The 14,634-nt window shown below is 42.7% G+C and overlaps 1 long non-coding RNA gene across 1 annotated transcript in view; it reads left to right on the top strand.

Moving 5' to 3' along the window:
- Positions 1–11,156, top strand: part of LOC131410056 (uncharacterized) — a 52,000-nt gene extending 40,844 nt beyond the window's left edge. Inside the window, exons 2-3 of the long non-coding RNA XR_009221153.1 lie at positions 5,990–6,164; positions 10,291–11,156. This is a non-coding gene — a long non-coding RNA (uncharacterized LOC131410056). The remainder of the gene's footprint in view (positions 1–5,989; positions 6,165–10,290) is intronic.
- The last annotated feature ends 3,478 nt before the right edge of the window (positions 11,157–14,634 follow it).

Below are 14,634 nucleotides of genomic sequence, written 5' to 3'. Positions count from 1 at the left end.
GGCTCTTGAAGACCCACGGAACAGGGACAGACCACTGGGCTGGAGTCTCAAGTCCGCCACGAGCTTGTGCCATGAGGTTGGCAGAACCTGGCCCAGCACTTAGCTTACTTGTCTAAGATGAAGGTGTTCAAGTGCCAAAGGTTGCAAGCTGGTGCCTCCCTTCCTCTCTCCCTCCCCCTCCCCTTTATGCACACGTGTGTGCATGTCTCTGTGTGTTAGCCATCTAGTCCTGACGTTCTTTGGTTCTGAGGTTAAATTAACTAATATATGAAGAAAACGTGCAAGAAAGAAAAGGTAATAGATTTGATCCCCAAGGACCTACGGTTAAGACCAAAGGGTACTTAATCCCAGTGGCCTCACTGAAGAATATTTCTTTTTTTTTTAATTGTGGTAAAAATACATAAATTACCATCTTAACCATTTTAAAATACACAGTTCAGTAGTGTTAAGTATATTCATGTTGTTGTACAACCAATCTCCAGAACTTTTTCACCTTGAAAAACTGGAATCTATATCCCTTAAACAACAACTGATTTGCCCCCACCTCCAGCGTCTGGTAACCACCATTCTACTTTCTGTTACTAGGAATTTTACTACTTTAGATACCTCATACAAGCGGAATCAAAAAGACAATATTCATCTTATTGTGACTGCCTTGTTTCACTGAGCATAATGTCCTCCAGGCTCATCCACATTGTGGCCTGTGTCAGCATTTCCCTCCTTTTTAAGATCAAATAATACTCCACTGCATGTATATACTACATTTTGTTTTTCCTTTTATTTATCAACGGACATTCGGGTAGTCTCCACCTCTTGTCTATTGTGAATAGTGCTGCTGTGAATACGGGTGTGCAAATCCTGCTTTCTATTCGTTTGGATATACACCCAGATGTGGGGTTGCAGGACTACATGGTAATCCTATTTTTAATTTTTTGAGAAACCACCATACTGTTCTCCACAGTGGTTGCAATCCCACCAACAGAGCATGGGGGTTTTCCAAGTTTTTAAAAGAACAGAATTCCCTCCGTTACATAAACTATTTCAAAGTATATATGTAAAAAGAAGATATAGTGTGAAATTTCTTTCACTAGGCAAATATAGCTTGATCTTCAGATTTGTAAGTACCCCACATAAGCCAATTTCCTTAAAGGACAAAGTTTAAAATCAAATATCAATACATAGAATATAAGAACACATTAAAAGACTGGTTTGTTCTAGAAATGAAAAGCTAATATAATACTGAGAAAATAAAACATAACTTATTTTCTTAATAAAGAAAATAAAAAATCATTAATATATCAATAACTATTATTATTTCAAAATCTATTCTTGACTGGCATATTTTAAAACAAAGATACATTATATGTTAACGGTGGCTTATTTCCCTTAAAAATAGATGACAAGGATAATTTCCTATTTTTAGTAGAAATTTAAATATCACCTTTTCTATTAATCACCTTTTCTATTTTTCAGAGTTCTAGGAATGCTGTGTTTTTTTTTTATTTATTTAAAAATATGTAGTCCTATTGTTTTTCTTACTACTTGTGCATTACATGACTATACGGAAAGAAAATCCAAGGGCATTAAGCAAAAATATACAAGAAGTAATAAATGTATTCAGTAAAATGGCAGCGTGCGGTAAAACTATGAACACTGTATTCCCTGGGGCCCTTAACTAGAAAATACAGTAAAATTCTCTTTGTGGGATGATTGAAAACAGCAATAATCCACCAAATACCTGGATTCATTTACTTAGGGAGACAAGCAATACATACCTTAGGGCTCAATTAGTTCAGTCCTTTGATAAGATAAACCAAGGCCCATTGCAGAATGGTACACAGGCTGCGATCCTAATATGTTCCTTTTGGAAAATAGACTCGGCGTGCGCGTGCGCAGCTGGGCGTGGGAGCAGCGCCAGGCCCGCGGGAGGCTGGTCAGCAGCCGCAGAGCCGCCGCCGTGGAGGGGGTGGCATGGGGCGTGGTGTTGCAGGAACTGTCACTTACGACCTATATATTCTCTACTATCGGAATTTTTACTAAAATGTTTTCACGTGCTGTCTATGTAACTTTTTTAAACAATAAAGAGAAGAAAACTATTGCCGAGGCGGTACGGCACTCGCCGGAAGTCAGGGGTAGGTGGGACCTGGGCCTAACACCCGACGGCCAGGTACGGCTGGGGCCGCTCGGACGAACAGAAAGAACAGAGGCTAGGGTGAGAGGACACAGCGTCTCTCTGCTGTGCTGGGGCTATGGGAGCTGTGTGCAGGCTCACATCCAGCAGGAGGACCCCAGCTCAGGTGGCCAGTCAAGGCAGGCCTCCTGGAGGAGGCAGCATTCCCGCTAAGGGCAGCAAAAATTCCACTGGATTTAATATCCAGGAGGAGATGAGTTCCCTTAGCAAAAGCAGTTTCATAGAGTTATGGGGTGGAAGTCAGATTGCGATGGGTCAAGAAGCGAGTGAGAAGCAAGAAAAAGAAAATAAATGCAAAATACTCTTTCAAGAGAACCAAGACTGGGAGAAAAGAGGCTGAGTAGCCACTAGACATGGATCTGGGGTAAAATGGGTTCTAGCTAGAGGAGACAAAAGTTGGAGGGAAGAGCTGGTAGAGTTGTCGGAGGAGAGAAGGGCTACCTGGAGAGCAGGGGGTCACTGTCCACCAAAGGGCAAGAGGACACCTCTTCCACCAGCCCTGGGCGGGCGGTCAGGTGGGGAGGCGGGCAGGAGGGAGGGAGGGATAAGGGGTATGTAAAATAGAATATTAAAATTTAATAGACATCTGATAAGATAAATTGGTGGCAGAAGCTGAATTAATTCAAATTAGTTTCAGCTACATATAACAGAACTCCTGCCCCGCAAAAAAATAAAAAGCTTATTTTTCCTCACTTAAAAAAAATCCAGAAGAAGGTAATCCAGAATTCTCACAGCTTCGCAGTCGTCAGTGGCCCAGGCTCCATCTATCTTTTGCCCTACCATCCTAGTATATGGCTTCTAGCCTCAAGGTTACCTCATAACTAAAGTGGCTGCTGTGCACCAGTCATCACATTTATATTTCAAGCAGCAAGACAAAGGAAGAAGGAAATAGCAAAAAGGGTATACCTTTTGAGCTGAATCAGCCCTTTTTAAAGAGCCTTCCAGGAAGCCCCATCCAACGCATTCACTTTCGTCTTTTCAGTCAGAATTTAGTCACCACACCCAACAGCAAGGTAGGCTGGGAAAAGTCATTTTTAACTCAAAGTGGCAATGACTCAGATCAGAAATCTGTCACTAAGGAAGAAGGGCATGCTGGATAGCGAGCAGGTAGCCTGCAGTCTCTGGCACAGAGACCCAAGCCAATTCTGATATAAAGGCATGCTGTTGCTTCCTGAGGTTTACAGGAAAATAGAATCTGCTGTCTCTAGCTGTCTCCTGGAAGCTGCTGTCCTGGGTTCAAAGGAACTTTGCCAAGCCCAGAGAGTTCCCAACTGGGCAGTAAGGGGCGGAAGCCCTCACTGTGATTTTCAATGTAGTCATCTAGACTAGTCTATATCTTTAGCTGCCTTAAAAGAGGCAGCACGTCCTCATTTTTTCAGTCTGGTTCTAGGCTGGAGTGAATATTGAATGAATAGTCTGAAAATTCCGAGTCAGGGCGATGGGGTCACAAGGAGAACTCAGCGCCCTCCTCATGAATGCTCCTCGTCCATCCTCCCGCCCACGTTCACATCGCCCAGGCCAGACAATGGGTTGGATTCTTCGGCGGTGCCCCTGTCCTCCTGTCCGCATGGCTCCCTCCAAAGTTCCATTATCACTAGGCCAAGGAGGACAGGTGCATCGGAAGAGCGGATCCCAGGAATCCAGAGTGAAGATGCTGTCAGTCCCTTCCTTCTCTGCTGACCTATCGGCCCAGCCACACGCGCGACTGGGCCGGGGACTTGGGGAAGGGCCTCCCCAGCGTCTTCTGGGCCCCACTTCCTGCCTTGGTCCTGGAAGGAGTCCTCAGAGGAGACGGGGGTGCCTGGGCATAGACTTCAGGGACGTGCGGGGAGACTGGGCTTGCTGGCTCGAGACCCCTGCCGTGTTTGACAAGCCAGGTCTTCCTCAGCATCCAAACCGGGCTTCTTCTCTGTTCCTCCTAGAAGGGTATGTTTTCTTTAGCACAAGCACTAGACTCAGAAAAGCAATAATCCACCCTTGAACCTTAAAGTGTAATCAGTGATTTATACAGCTCACAAAATGAAGCAATTAGAAAACTCATCCTCTAATAAATTAATAACATTTATCAAATAAAATTTATTAAATAAAACTTTTAAAAATGAATAAATTCAAAAACTGGACCCTCCTCCAGTTACGGCAGTTATTAAACATCACTTTGTGCTACAGCTCTTTTATATCTATCTTACCTTTCTCCTTGATTTTACACTCTGACAAAAAGACCATGCCGGGGCCGGCCCCATGGTGTAGTGGTTAAGTGCTCGTGCTCCGCTGCGGCGGCCTGGGGTTCGACTGTTCGGATCCCAGGTGTGGACCGTTGCACCGCTTGTTGAGCCGTGTTGTGGTGGCGTCCCATATAAAGTAGAGGAAGACGGGCACAGATGTTAGCCCAGGGCCAATCTTCCTCAGCAAAAAGAGGAGGATTGGCAGATGATAGCTCAGGGCCGATCATCCTCACCAAAAAAAAAAAAAAGAAAAGAAAAAAAAAAAGAAGACCATGTCTCATCCGTATTTACATGAATTCATTCCTATGAGGTTATATAAATGCATTGAAGAATTACAGGAATTAGTAGCTGTGCTGCTGGTCCCTGTTGAATGAATTAATGACAGAGTCCCCTATGGAGCATTTTATTGCCCAGTGCCTTGAGGCTTCAAAGGCATGCCCATATCTGTGAAAGATTTTCAGTTAAGTTGAAAGACTCGGGTGAATTCGTGTTACTCACACCTGCAGAGAAGCCTGTCTGTTAGTTGGAGTGTTGGAGCTTCAAAAACACAACTTAAACCTCCCTCGGCAACTTCCAGCATCCGTCACACAAACCGCGGGTCCCCGCGGCTGCTGCTAACGCTGAGTGTGTGAAGGGTCACGGGCTTGCGTCCCCACACGGTTCACGGGCATTCTCAGATTCCTACTTTGTATTACTGTATGGAAACAGACATCTGAGATGAGACAAATTAGAATGTGATCATGAATAAATTTAGGAACATATCCTCTAAGTTTGGCTGACAGTCAATGAGAGTTTTCATTTCGAGGAGGGAGAGGGGTACTAAACGCCTGACTTTCTTGGTGTTCCCCGTGTGGCACGCAGCTCGATGGAGACATGCTGCGTGGGCCACCCAGGTCAGCCCCGGCTGCTGCAGCTCCCCCCAAGCAGAACACTTGAGAGAAGCTGGCAGAAGCAGCCCGTGCGCTGCTGTTTGTGTCTGCTCTGCAGAGCACGTTGGTAGGTCACAAGTTGAACAGTGTTTCCTTCAGTATTGAAAAGACACGGGACTGGCTGTGGCAAGGCGAGGTCCGCGCAGTCCAAACTAAGGTAAATTCACTGAAGGGCAGTGCTCCTTTGGCTTCTAGATGCTCAAGGCCACCCTTACTGTTTAAAACAGTTGACTTTTCTAACTGTGAAACTCAGTGCTTGATAGTCTGAATAACCTGGAGAGCCCTGTGCAGTAGAACTTGCTGTGAGGATGGGAATGTTCTACTTCTGTGTGTCCAGTAGGGCAGCCACTCGCCACGCGTGGGTATTGGGCACTTGCAATGGCTAGTGTGGCTCAGGAAATGGGTTGTTAATTTTAGTTAATTAAAATTTAAATTTAAATAGCCATATGTGGCAAGTAGCTACTGAATTAGAGCAGATCTAGAAAATCAGAAGACTCTTTGCTCAGCTGAGGAGATATGACTCCTGCCCGAGGCAGCTCCTAGAAGTCGGTTTCCTCATCAGCACTGACGCAGAACCACGAGCGCAGTTGAGGGACAGGGCCCTGTGACTTTCTAGGTTCCACCTAAACAAGAGCTTTGTCCTGCAGGTCACTGGAACGGCTTCTGATTCAAAGCTTTTCTGAGTGAAACAGTCACTCAACAAGTTTGGAAAACCATAAAACAGAAGAACGATCGATGTTAAATACTAAGACAGCACTACACTTATCAATAACTAAATGGAACCAAATACCCTCCTAGAGAAACGGCTTCGAGTTTTTATATGTAAGTAATGAGAGTGATATCTTTTTTCATCAAGATATACATGAAATGAATGGTACAAATAGGAGAATCCACAGACGTGTGTCTTCCCAGGAACACTATATAATATAATGGTTAAAAATGTAGACTTAGTTAGAATTTTATTTAAATAATGGCTCCCAAACGTTTTGGTCATCTGACCTTGAGCAAATTATTTAACCTTTCTAATCCTCAGTTTGTATATCTGTAAAATGGGGATAATGATAGTACCTACTTCCCAAGACTATTGTGAGAATTGAATAAGATCATGGTTAATAAGGCTTTAGCCCACACATAGCAAGCATTCAGTAAAGGGTCGCTATGATGATTTGCTATTCCCTCTGTAGAGTGAAGACTGATGATTGCGTAGACAGGGTCGAGGTGTTTTCCACATGTTCACCGCACACTGATATTTCTAGTCTGGAAACATTTGGAGATGGCTCACCCAGCCTTGCTCATCCTCTCACTGTCCACTCACCAAGTTTGATCTACACTCGTTGTGCCCTGTTGGAGCATAGCACACATGAGGGGCGGCCCGGGGTCCAGCAAACAGAGTACCTCACCTGGGTGCAAAGAATCACAGAGCTTAAGGAGTAAATGAATAGATAAAGCATTAATCTTTTCCTAATGCCAAGGCCTTTGGGGATTTATCTGTCTTTACCTTACAAAAATAGAATAAATATTATGTACTCTGTTTTAAGGACAATCCCAGGAGCTGAACTTTTATCTACTAGAATACTAAATCCCAAACTTGTTTTTCAAAGGCTGAGTCAGAGCTTACTCAGGTTTTTCTGTTGGAACTATTGTGTAATGATTATGGTTAGAAGAGATAGTCTGATAATAAAAGTGCACTGAACATATCTTGGGACACATTGTTGAATACCTGTATTTCATAGGAAAAACTCTCATCCTGACTTGGCAATGTAAAACTGTATGTGCACGTGTACAACCCTGTGTGTTCACATTGCCCCACCTTCCTGACTGTTGTCAATGGGGAGTAAGGGAGAGATAGTAAAATTGCATCCAACTATGAAACTTTAATGGAAAATTTTAAATCTAATTTTTATTCGAACCATCAGTTTTCAATAATTTTTTGCTTCCTAAATAAAACCTTCTTTTGAAAGGGCTCTCACAACGTGTTCCATGAGCGAATCACATGCGAGTCACCGTCCTCTGTGACTCTATGCCCTTTATGACCTGCTTTCAGTAAACAATGGAAAACATTGAAATAGATTTTTAAAAGTTGTTTTATACTGCTTTTTAGCCTTGGGATATAAAAGCCGAGAAAAGGAACAACCTGCTTTTCCACACAGTAAAGGGAAGACGTTTGCCATCTTCCACCTGCAACAGCCGCTGAGGCGCGAGCTGGTTTGCAGCGCACAGGGGAGAACCGAGCGCGTTTGCCCTCTGTGACTCCTTTCCAAGAGCCGCTTACCACAGGCGACGCTGTGCTGCTGACTGTCGCCAGACGCCTGGATAGAACCACTAAAGGCAGTGAGAGCTCAGATCCCCTCCTCTGAGGACTGAAGATCCAGAAACCACCAGAACAAGCCCCCGGGGCAGGGGAGAGACTTTTTCCAGCACCCAGACCGCCTCTTACCTCCCCTCTTCAACTCAGTCACTACTTAACTGATTACACACTAGACGTAGGGATAAAAAGATGAACAAGACGTAGATCCTGCCTTTTAGGAAATCACCGTCTAACGAGGGGGAGACAGTGCGATTGTCTACGCACCGCGCCAGAATCCAGAGCAGCTGGAGAGCGCGCTGCTGGGCAACCGCGAGGCTCGGCGGTGGGCAGGGGCCCGGAGCCCCCCGCGCTCCCGCGGGTGCTTCTCCACTCCCCTTCCCGGAATGGCACCTGCAGCACGCTCTTCCTGCGCCGCCAGAGCACGGCCTTGCGCAGCCGATGCTCGTCCCATGTGTAATGAACTCGGGGCTCCTGTGGGGCCTCAGTCCTTGCGGGGCACTGAGCTACGAAGCTGAAGAGCCCATGACCCGGTCCCAGGCAGCCCACCGTTTGGTGGGAAAAATGATCACAAATCACCAATACACACAATAACAGAGTCAAGGGCAAGGTACTCTGAGAGCAGAGAGCAGGCGAGGGCTGAACTATGAGGACAGAGTCTGAAGAAAAGGGGAAACAGTGTGTCTGACGTACCCCATCAGACCCCTGAAAATTAAACTAGAGAAAAGGAGAACCCAACATGTTCACTTTAATTTGAATCCCTCTTTCAAGAAGAGAAACATATCAACAGCAGAAATAATCAGGTAAATTCTATATTGACTATACTGTTGAAACTTGAAGTTTTAAATAGAATTTAATGGTGACCAGAAGCTTTTTGCTTCTCAGAGGCAACTGTAGGAAAGCTGTGGGCTTGTTTGTGGGCTTTGTTTTGGTTTTGAAGTTTGTTTTGGAGGGATAACTTTTGCTTGTTTGAGTTTTTTAGAATAATAAATAAGAATTGGCACAGAAAACGTGGGGACTACTCTGTCACAGCAGTCAAGTTCTCAAACAACCTTCAGTAGCCCTTGGAAACTGAAGACAAAAAGTACCTTCATTGGGGAGAAGAAGACCAAACCTCCCCTCCGGCCCCCAGACTCTACATCTTGGCAAAAGCCCAGCATTCAGAAGGAGCCCCCTCGCCTGGCCTAACTCTGCTGATGGGTAATTTGTAATTCGGGTTAAAAACAAAACAGAAGTGGGCATTGTTCTGATACTTGCCCTGATAACATCCCAAGAAAACGCTGGAGCTGGCAAGAGAGAAAAGCAGATAATGGTCAATGCTGTCATTTGAGTTTAAACAACACTGTGATTTTTCTTTTAAAGGAACTTCTTCAGTTTCCAAGACCATACGCATGGTTTCTAACTCCAGCTCAAAATTTTCCACTGGGCTCCCTCCTGAGAACAAACACTGCTCAGCGGAGAGCGTGCAGTGTCACTGCATCTGCCAGCTGCCTGGGGACACTCCACAGGACGACCGCCAGCTGACACCGCACTGGCGAGTTAGACCTGAGCCAGCCGAGGCTTGCTTTATCCATTGGACGGCCAATCCCCCATAAGAATTATTTTCTGTTACTCCTTTGCCTATAAACATAAGAAGAAGTCCTCAGAGTGGCATTCCAGGTTTTTTAAATAATCACAATGGATCCTTCTAGGCTGATAAGAATAATACTTTGTATTTATTAAGTGCTTTAAAGTTAAAACATACATTTTGCGTAGAATATATTATTTAATCCTCCAAATAGTGGTTTGAAGAAGCTATTACCATCCCCACCTTACAAATGAAGCCAGTTCTTAGAGAAGGAACTTGCCTAAGGTCCCTTAGGAACCAGTCGGGTAGAGCCCATGCCTGGCCTGGGCTCTACCCCAGTCTCCCTTCATCTCACAGCCAGGGATGCCACAGAAGTGCTGCCCTTCCCTTGCTATTTCTCAGCCTTGCTGGGCTTTCTGCCTGCTCCCACGACTCACTCTACCTGGAGTTACAGTTTCCACTAATCTTTACCATCCTCCCCTTTCTTTGCCCCTTTCTCAAAGCCCATTCCAGTATCTTCTAGTGCTAGTCCACGTATGGCGATATGCCACCCTTGTCTCTTGGGCTTTGGTTATAAGCATGGTACGGCGGAAAGGGAACAGTCTTTGATTCCGACTTGGTCTCAATTCTCACTGCTTCCAGTTATTAACTGTGTGGCGTTGGGAATGTTACTTAACTTCTATGACTCTCAGCTTCATCATCTCTCAGAAGTGTGCTGTCAGGCTGGTCTCACAGGGCCGGGCTGGCATAGGGATGGGCTTGCTCTGCAAACTCTGCAGTACTTTGCACAAGTACTCAATAGAAACTGTGGAATTGAGACAATAAGTTCATTAAGCACACACGCACATATTGAGACTTCTGGTTAATACGAACCTAAACGTGTATTTATCTCCACGACCATCTTAAATGCTAATTGAATGACAGTGAAAAAAAAAGGTATAAACTCATAAGAATGAAGAAAATAGGAAAGGAGGGGACAGTGGAGGACAGCAAGACAGATCAAGTGTGAGATAATAGGAAGACTGTTTTTTACACAGAAGGACACAAAATTTTACCCTCCACATTCCCTTTCTTAGGAACCTACTGGAAGATGTGCTTCAGCAAAGTGAGAGTGTAAACCAAGAAAAAAGATGTGGACTCCAGAAGGCAGAAGCTCTGACCCTGGAGAGAGGCAGAGGGAGCCTGGATGACAGCCGGGCAGCAGGCCCACAGCACACAGTGCACACTGGAGCCACGGAGAGGTGGGAGAAGCCAAGAAACAAACGGAACAGATGGGGTGTTCAGAACTATGTCCGGCAGTTAAAAAAAATTATTTCTAGGTATGTGCCACATTTGTTGGGGGAGTAGGGAAAAACTGAACAAGAGACACATAGAAAACTAAGCAAATGGACATATAGTCATTGTTTACTCCATGAGTGGGGGAAAGTTGTAAAAGAGAGAAAATGTAAACAGACAACACAAGTTGGTCCAGAAGTGATTATGTACATAGTTAAAATAACGTAAATAACCAATGTTTATTTAACCAAATACGAGATATGATTACATTATGAAGATGGAGGGAAGGGATATGTTTGTTGGGTGGGAGCCGTGGGGGTGAAGTAAAAGCTTAATCTTCAAATACCAAAATAAAAAAGTTAACAGGTCTAAAATCCATAAATCAGTAAATAGCGTAATAAGCATATTGTTTAGAAACATAGAGGTAAATATCAGAAGACTATGAGAAATGAAAGGTATTGGCTGGCTGTGGGGCAAAGTATTGGGATAAATAGAGGGGTTGGGCAGAGGACTTAAATATTTCCTTGAAAGCCTTTTGGTTCTACTTGAATTTTATACCATGTAAACATTATTTTGATAAAAATTTTAAATAGTTAATATTTTAGCAAATATTTAAATAGTGTGAAATACAATTAAAACCTGTATTTTACAAATTTAAATAATGGAATGTAGTTTTTCCAGTATAATCAGCAAGTATTTGATCTTCAATGAGACGGAATTGGTAAATAGGATCTTCAAGCTGAAAGGATCCGCGGGCATCACCTGTGACAATCCCGGGGCAGTATTATTACTGCTGATAGCATCTTCTGGCACATGTTGATCCTGGAGACTTAATAATGGATTTGAAATGCAAGACCTCTGAAGACTTAAAAATTTAGCTACAAAAGCTGTTTTCACGATAGAGAAGAATTTAGGAAAACATAAGAAGGAAAGGTTTATGACCTGAAAATACTTAGGTAAGCTGTCTACATTGATCCAAGCCATATACTCTCTTTTCCCTTTCACATGCCCTCATAAACCATGTAGCTTTGGGAAAGTCAAGAAAGTTTCTTTACTAAGTTCTCTTCATTTATAAAATTAGGATAATCAACTTCTCTATGATTACAATATTCATCTCATTAACACATTAACACGTGTTCCATACTCATATAGAACTGAATGAGACTTAAGACTTTGAACCCCATCCAAGAGTGTGTGTTTATTATGAATATCCCCAAAGGCCCTTACTTATGGGCAATTTTGGTTGTATAAGACAATTTTATAATACATTTCCCAAGGATTGATGAAATCCTGAATCAAATGAAAGCCAGATGACAGTCGGACATTGTTATGGGCATTGAGTGGAGAGATATGTAGAAGGAAGAATTCTTGTCCTAAAGAACTTATAATCAAATTAAGGATATGTAAAGGATGAAACTAACTAAAGGATGGGCAGTTGAGATAAGTGCCTTATGAGTAATGCAGAGTACTATAGGAGTTGGAAGGACAAGGTGATTTTCTGCTTGAACGATCAGGCGAAAATCTCAGGAAGGAGGTGGGTTGAGTAGACTGGCTGGCAGCTCCCATGCGCAGCTCATCCCAAGATGGAGCAAAGACTTCAGTCACCCTCTGGGTACTGATTGTCCCCTCCCTGTCCAATCACCGGCTGACATCCTGTCATGGATCTGTTGCACAATTAGAAGAGAGAAGGTCTAGATTGAAGCGGAGGTTGTGATAAAGCATTTACTGAGTGGTCACTTAAGACACTGTCATTTAACTAAACTGCTGAATCTTAAACCTGTTGGCCCTTCATTACACTCCCATCCCTGGCATTCCTAGTGGTTTGTTACATTTAATTGTCTAGAATTGTGTCACTCCTGGTTGTGGCTCCTAAGCAAAATGAACAGCAGCTGTCAACCATGTTTTCACTATTGTCAGAAAACTCTGAGAAACCGCAAGGTTTCAGGCAATGGCTACTCACCATTTCAGAACACAAAATACTAAGTTCCACGGGACTGCATCTATCTTGTCACCACTATACCCTCAGTGCTTAAGACATAGGAGGGACTTGATAAATCTTTGTTGAGTGAGTAAACGAATGATTGGTTAGCACACATTAAAAAATTCTCCACTTTCAATTCTGGGTATCTATCCAATGAAACTGAAAACACTAAACTTGAAAAGATATATGCACCCCCATGTTCACTGCAGAATTATTTACAAGAACCAAGATATGGAAACAACCTAAAGGTCAATCAATGGATGAATGGATAAGGAAAAAAAATACACACACCCACACACACACATACATACACACAAACAGAGGAATATTATTCAGCCATTAAAAAGAATGAAATCTTGCCCTTTGTGAAAACATGAATGGACCTTGAGGGCATTATGTTAAGTGAAATAAATCAGACAGAGAAAGAGAAATACTGTATGATCTTACTTATATGTGGAATCTAAAACAACAAAACAACAAAAACCAAGCTCATAGACACAGAGAACAGATTGGTATTTGCTAGGGGTGGGTGAAGGGGGTCAAAAGGTACAAACTTCCAGTTATAAAATAAATAAGTCATGGGGATGTAGTATACAGCATGGTGACTATAGTTAATAATATTGTATTGCATGTTTGAAAGTTTCTAAGAGAATAAATTTTAAAAGTTGTCATCACAAGAAAAAAAATTCTGTAACTATGGATGGTGACAGATGTTACCTAGACTTACTGTGGTGATCATTTCGCAATATATACAAGTATCGAATCATTATGTTGTACACCTGAAACTAATATAATGTTATATGTCAATTACACTTCAATAAAAACAAAAAAAAACCAAAATTCTCCACAATAAGTAACAAATGACAAACTGTCTAATCATATAATAACTTCAATGCTGTGAAAAATGCACAAACATTTTGAGACTCCAAGGAAATGTTTACAATAACTGACCTTAAGAAAATGAGAGGCTAAAATCAGCCACGTGAAAGAATTGTTATCACAAGAGTGACTGTAAAACTACGTACATGAAATAAGAGGGAGGAAAATAATGGGGACAACACAGGGTGACAGTAACACTGCAAGCCTATGAAAGCAATAGAAATGGAAACTACTAGCCAATGGATCACATGTAAGGAAGTGATTTGCGTCTGTTGTGGAGACAGAAGGTAACTGAAGGCGACCAGGCACCAGGGGCAAGAGGGAGATGAGAGAAAAATTGGGGAGACTTGTTTAGGGAGAAAAATTAAAAAGATAAAAGATTTTAATTTCAAAGCGTCTCTCTCTCCCAGCACTTTTTCTTTTTCTTTTTTTTTTAAATTTTTTGTTTATTGCAGTAACATTGGTTTATAACATTGTATAAATTTCAGGTGTACATCATTATACTTCTATTTCTGCATAGATTACATCATGTTCACCACCAAAATACTAATTACAACCCATCACCACACACATGTACCGAATTATCCCTTTCACCCTCCGCCCTCCCCCCTTCCCCTCTGGTAACCACCAATCCAATCTCTGTCCCTATGTATTTGTTTATTGTTGTTATTATCTACTACTTAATGAAGGAAATCATACGGTATTTGACCTTCTCCCTCTGACTTATTTCACTTTGCATAATACCCTCAATGTCCATCCATGTTGTCACAAATGGCTGGATTTCATCGTTTCTTATGGCTGAGTAGTATTCCATTGTGTATATATACCACAGCTTCTTTATCCATTCGTCCCTTGATGGGCACTTAGGTTGCTTCCAAGTCTTGGCTATTGTGAATAACGCTGCAATGAACACAGGGGTGCATGTACCTTTACAAATTGGTGTTTTCAAGTTCTTTGGATAAATACCCAACAGTGGAATAGCTGGATCATATGGTAGTTCTATCCTTGATTTTTTGAGGAATCTCCATACTGTTTTCCATAGTGGCTGCACCAGTTTGTACTCCCACCAGCAGTGTATGAGATTTCCCTTCTCTCCACATCCTCTCCAACACATGTTGTTTCCTGTCTTGTTAATTATAGCCATTCTGCGGGGCCCGAGGTGATATCTCATTGTAGTTTTGATTTGCATTTCCCTGATAGTTAATGATGTTGAACATCTTTTCATGTGTCTGTTGGCCATCTGTATATCTTCTTTGGGGAAATGTCTGTTCAGGTCTTTTGCCCA

The sequence above is a fragment of the Diceros bicornis genome, chromosome 9 (assembly GCF_020826845.1).
Source record: "Diceros bicornis minor isolate mBicDic1 chromosome 9, mDicBic1.mat.cur, whole genome shotgun sequence".
Lineage (NCBI taxonomy): Eukaryota > Metazoa > Chordata > Mammalia > Perissodactyla > Rhinocerotidae > Diceros > Diceros bicornis.
Note: the sequence above shows the minus strand (reverse complement) of the source record. Positions and strands in the feature narration are given on the sequence as shown.